Raw genomic sequence first — 6,000 nt, forward strand, 5'->3', positions numbered from 1 at the left:
CCCTCACGGAATGGCGTCTTGGACAGACGTAGCTGCCTACAGGGCCATACCAGAAGAAAGAAGAAGGGCCGAGCTAATTCTCCCTTCCTTCTTATAGACGGATTGACATAACATGGTATGGAATATCCTGTTCCTCCCGGAAAGAGGAAGTGTTATTTTACTACACAAACCTATTACACTAGCTTATACATATATATACACATATGCATCATAACATGCTGCAGTATTAGTTATTATATTTAAGTATATGTTGCTATGTACATTTTATTTATATATGTGTATAATTTGACTCCTGTTAAGTATTGAATTTCTTTTTAGTCATGTTCGTCTGATTGCAGTAGGCTCATACATTAATTCTCACACACGTTTGTGCAGCAGCACTTGCAACAATGCTGTATTGAACTATATGTGCAACTATGGTGAGGCAATGTATGTTAGCCGGTTCTTCCCACCATAGGTGACCTAAGATAAGGACAGCTCTATTTATTAGCTGAGAATGGAAGTTTACATGTCAGAGCCTGTTGGAAGTGCTAGCCTGAAACAAGGATCCTGTCCCTGCTAAACAGGTGGGTGCTAAAGCGGAGAAGAGCAGTAACAGTTGAGATCTTCCACAGAACAGGCAGCAAAAATCTTTCAATAGAATAGCATAAACAGAGCTTTTCATTACTATGTGCTGTTTTCAGCACAACACATGAAAAACTGGAACTGAGCAGTTGGAAGCAAGAACTTTTTTCTAGGAAAAAACTGCCTTGAAAAGTCCTTTGTGTGCATGTTGGAGTTAGGGTCGCAACGATATGATTTCATAATTTGATTCTAATTGGGCTCTAACAGGCTTGTGTCTTCAAGCTCTTGGGTTAGAGCAGTGGCTGAGGATAGGTGCTGTTTAATATGATTCAATTAGACTTTGGTGAGGCAGTATAAAAGTACAAAAGTAGCAGATAGGTGCCATGCATAATAGTAGTGAGACTATTATGCCAACACATTTTGCAAATACTCCAAAAATTGTATAAATTATTGGCATTTTTGAACATGGTTTCTCACAGCAACATCCCACACTGATCAGAAGTTAATCAGGAGATCAGAAATTAATCAAAAGTAAAGATGATTTGAGACACATGGCTGAGACACTTCTACCATAGCGTAGATGTCAGGAAATGTAGTTAAATCCCTTTCCCCAACTGCAGTACCTTGCAGGACAAGGCACTTTTCACAGGACTGGTAGTTAATTTCCCAAGTGCACAGAATGATGCACACTCAACACTTTGGCTTGCACCTCAGTGTAACTCTTGCAGCCAGATGTCTTCCTAACATCTTCAAGGCATCCTCAAGACAGGTGCCTTCTGCAGTTTCCCTCCTTACATTTTTTCCTTCTGCACTTAGCATAACTTTCAGTTTCCCTCTGCAAATCTACCTTGATGCACAATTTTCTCCCTTTTCCATGTTCTCAGAAGGTACCTACAGATTTTGTTAAGCACATAGCCTACAAACTCTCTGTGGGCTGTAAAGACCTGCACACAATACTTACTGCAGCTTTCATAAGAGCCCTTAGGGAAATGAGTATTCAAGAGGAGTTTATAAAGGTGCAGCATGTTGTTCACATCTGTCCTGGAGCAGAGCAAACCAGTGGAGACCTTTTCCCTGAGCCCTTAATACACTGTGCAAAAGGTTAGGAGTAGCAGCACCTGGGCAGTCTCCTTCCTGTAACTTCCCCAAAGGCAACCACACTACAGCAAAATGTCAGCTTGCCTCTAAATTCTGCCTCCAACTTCATTAATGCAAGTACACACAGGTGCCTTCTCTCACCCCATCCTGTCTGTCTTTCACTGCACCCAAGTCCTAAGGACTGAGCACAGATCCCTAATCACATTCTCTCTAATTACTATAACTGTTCCTCTTCTGATGTTTAATTGTCCCCAAACCCTAACATTGCTCACTGTCCCATATCAAATCAATCCTACCCAAATTCTCTGTGCTAACCAAAGCTAAGAGCCCCCTGAAAAATCTTGTGCTTGCTCTTGCCAAATTCTGCTCATAGTGATGCTAAGCCAAGGACTAAGTCATATTTCACTGCCGAGTCAACCTGCTCAGATCAGCTAATTTTATCCTGGACTCAAATATAAATGAGAATGTTGCAAATGGTGAGGACATGATGCTGATTTTGGAAAGGAGATGAATGTGGAGTAGACACACTGTCAGGGATGTGTATGGGCAAAAGGAGCACATTGGAGGCCTGTACATGCCCAGTTGTCTCACCTAAAGGGGTGTAAACACCAAGTGGCTGGGCATCTGAGAGGAGGAGGCTGGATGAATCACTGGCGGATATACACACTTAAAACAGTTTTCAGTGCTGAAGTTACAGTAAGGGAATGGCAACGCCTAATCTTCAAATATCCACAATATCATGATAAATGTAGGTTTCCTGTGAAAATTAAATACGATTCAAGCTTCAACTTAAACTGTATTTCAAAAGGTGACCTGGTTTTAAAGTGTTTTTAGCTTTGGTTGTGTAATACAATTGGCACCATCAAGTGGTAAAACAGTGTACTGCTCATTCATAACAATCTCGGTAGTAAAAGAGGGAACATTTCAACATTAAAAAAGGGAACGAATTATGTGGTTCTGTATTAGAAAGGAGCCTAAAGAAACCTTTGAATACATTTTACCAAGGTTATTTGAAAAAGTTTCTGATGTTTTCTCAGGAAAAGTACTAGATTTAAATGTTTTATGTCTCCAGAAAATCTTGGATCAATTATTGTTTCGGCTTGAGTATATATCATGGTACTTAGTATTTTTCAGTCTGAAGTACTGAAGATGAGTCTGTTTACATGTGATAAACATGGAAATAATGTTCATTTGAGGATAAGAGCTGATATGAGTTTTCTCCTTGGTAATATCTTAAAATATTAGTTCTGTAAAATGGGAGCAGAACTAGTAACCTGCACTGTTACTAGGCTTACTTAACTTTTCCTTGCTGGCCATTGAATAGGCTTGAATGAGACCAGCCAGTGGTAAAGACAGTCTGCAAAAGAGACAACTATAGACAGATAAAATGAGTAGAAATTAAATACAGAATTTAAAAGAGCGCAATTAATTTGGTTCTAAAATAATAACAACAACAAAATCCTTTGCTAGGCAAAGGACCAAACCCAGCTCTGCAATCTGAAGAGATTTTCAATTATGTAGTAATCATGCATCATTTCAATTAGTACCAGCCTTGGTACAGATAACACTTAATATATGCATAACTTGATTAAAGAAATAATAGACTTACCTGCAGGGTAAAATGATCTATAATTATCCTGGGTGATTGTTACATAAATGTTTGTAATTTTTTCAGTGTGTGCTTATCATATAAGAATAAAAAAAGACCTTTTTCCTCAAAAAAAAAATAAAAACCACACAAACAAAAATGAAACTAAAAAAAAAAGAAACCTAAAGCCTACTCCCATTAAAATAACCTTTTTCATCACAAAAAATTATTTTAATGAGAAGCAGAGTCTAGTGGATGAGATCACAGAACTGAAGAGAAAGAAAAGACAAGCAGATGAGCTGATCTCTGAGAAAAGCAGATAATTTGGGCCAGGCAGGAATTAGAAGGGCAGGAAACCAACCTGAATAACAGTGAACATAAAATCTTTATGTTACAGTAAAAGGTATTTTTCCTGGTATCAATGAATAATACAAAGCATTTATTTGGATTGACTCCTCATGTTTATCTGAGGAGAAACATCTGATGCCAAAAATATTTCTCCATTTTGCTATTAATCTTACAGTTTAAATTTCTTTCTATTAATCTACTTTTCAGTCACATAAACGCAATATTTTAGTAACAGGTGAAAACTTCATTCACTAATATTCATTTGAAATCAGTGTTAACTGAGCCTAGGATTCTTATAATGGGAAGTGAAGAGCATTTGCAGACTGTAATAGGCTCCTGGAAAGTCAGGTTGCTCAGCATCTTCATGCATCCACTACGCTTTTCATACAGTCTTGGACTTCCAAAAAAGGACAGGAAAATTTGAAGGGCCTTTTGTGAGATCTTGGTCAAATTTTAGGAACTTACATGCAGAATAAAATCCCTTGAATTTTCCTTTTTTTTTTTTTTTTTAAGTACTGGATGCAGTTGACTGCAGTAGCTTGTCCTGCTTCAGGAAAGAATGTGCTGAGAGAGAAATGGGACAGTGATTCGAGCATAAGTGCACAAAATCCTCTCTCAGTTTGTCCCAGTGTTAGATGCTAGAATCCCAAGTATAAATGCAGAGAAATACGTGATACTTAAATAAATGCCACTCCTTAATGATTAATCAAGACCAAAATGCATGAGTGCCTGTGTTAAAGTATAAAAGAAAGAAAAAGAGACAGATGTTTATCAGGGAACACTGGAAAGAGAGACAAGAGAGATACACAAAAGAATTGTTGTAGGCTTCATAAAACTCAGTGTGATTCCTTTATACAGGCCTCAGCTACTCATCATAAGAAAGTGATTGATAGCAGCAGTCTGCTGTCATCCTCCAAATCCCAGCACTTAGCAGGGAAGAGGAGGAGTTGCTGCAGGCTTTGTTGTCAGCAGGGAGGATGATCTGGGGAATGGCAGCACAGGTCCGAAATAGGAGCCATGTATCCCCACGTTGATACAGCACTGAATCCAAGCTATCGTACTTTGCCTCCAGCTCAGCTTTTTGGCTGGGGCTCAGTGCAGTGCTGGCTCGTGTCCCTCTGAGCTGGAGCACAGGCAAGCTGCACTGCAAACTGCCTCAGAAAGCTTTTGCAGGCATACTACAAGTAACAGAGTGTTTCATTTCACACCTTTGAGAGGAGTCTCCTCTATAAATCCCACATCCTTCAGCTTCGTCCTCATCTTGACTCTCCCTGAATTTAGAATTTGCCAAACCAAAAGAGCATGCAGGGATGTCACTTTCTCACATGGCTAAAACCATGGCTTAACAAGTGGAACCTGCTTTAAAAAAAATCTGCAAAAGTACACAGATATGTCAAAAAAGAATATGCAGTCTGTAATTTAATTGTATTTATAGTTAGGTAAAAAATGAGGAACTATTAGAGACTTGCTCTCTTTCTAACCACTCATTATTAAATAAAAGATGAAATCAGAATGTGTGGCAGATTTTCCATAAGCAAGCTATCTCTTATCCCAGAGTACTGGCATCCCAAAGTAGTTCTCTGGTTTACAGATAAGCTCTCAGTAAATCAAAATTTGAATCCTCATGTTGACATTGTTTTGCCTCCTTGTATATATATCATTACCAAGCTAAAACAAAGTGCAGAACAACAAACGACCACTTTCCAAAAACAGGAGAGAGATTCTGAAATTGCAATGGTTGTGCCTGACATGGAAAATGAAATATTTTTTAAAATAGTGATGGCACAATAGTAGATGACATGCGATGTCAAGTTATTTGGCTTATGGTAGTTGGGACTTTAAAATCGCAGAACTCAGTTTTAGTTGCATCCTATTTGTGGGCATCAGTTGTGTTCTTGGGGGGGTTGAAATCACTGAGTCTGGGCACCCAGTTCTCTGAACAAACTCTGCTCATTGTGATGATTTGCTGACAGTTCTTCCTTATTCACTTCTTTTTAAGAAAAAAAATAAGCCTTTAGTCTGGTATTTGCTGATTCTAAGATTGATTCTGCAGAGACATCCTTTCTACAATGAACTCTTTTAAAGAAATCTTATGGACTTTTTCCTTTTTTTAAAGAAGAATCTATCTCACGTGTTTTACATAAATTGGAAAATTTTTAAAAATCTAATCTTTAAGTGATGTGTGATTCATATCTTGGCATTGTAATGCTAAACAAATACCTATGTAAGGACACAGAGTACATATATAATCTGATTCTTCCTGCTAGTGACAGCTATTTGTTAAAGAGTTACCTTTTTCTTTTGGTGATATAGATAATAAATAGGCAGGAATGTTGTCAGGTTGGTTCAGTCATTCCCAGTCACATGGCAGAATGCACTTTCACTTCAGTCTGAAGAGGTAG

Source organism: Corapipo altera, unplaced genomic scaffold, assembly GCF_003945725.1.
Source record: "Corapipo altera isolate COAL_440 unplaced genomic scaffold, ASM394572v1 2b, whole genome shotgun sequence".
NCBI classification, from domain to species: Eukaryota; Metazoa; Chordata; class Aves; order Passeriformes; family Pipridae; genus Corapipo; species Corapipo altera.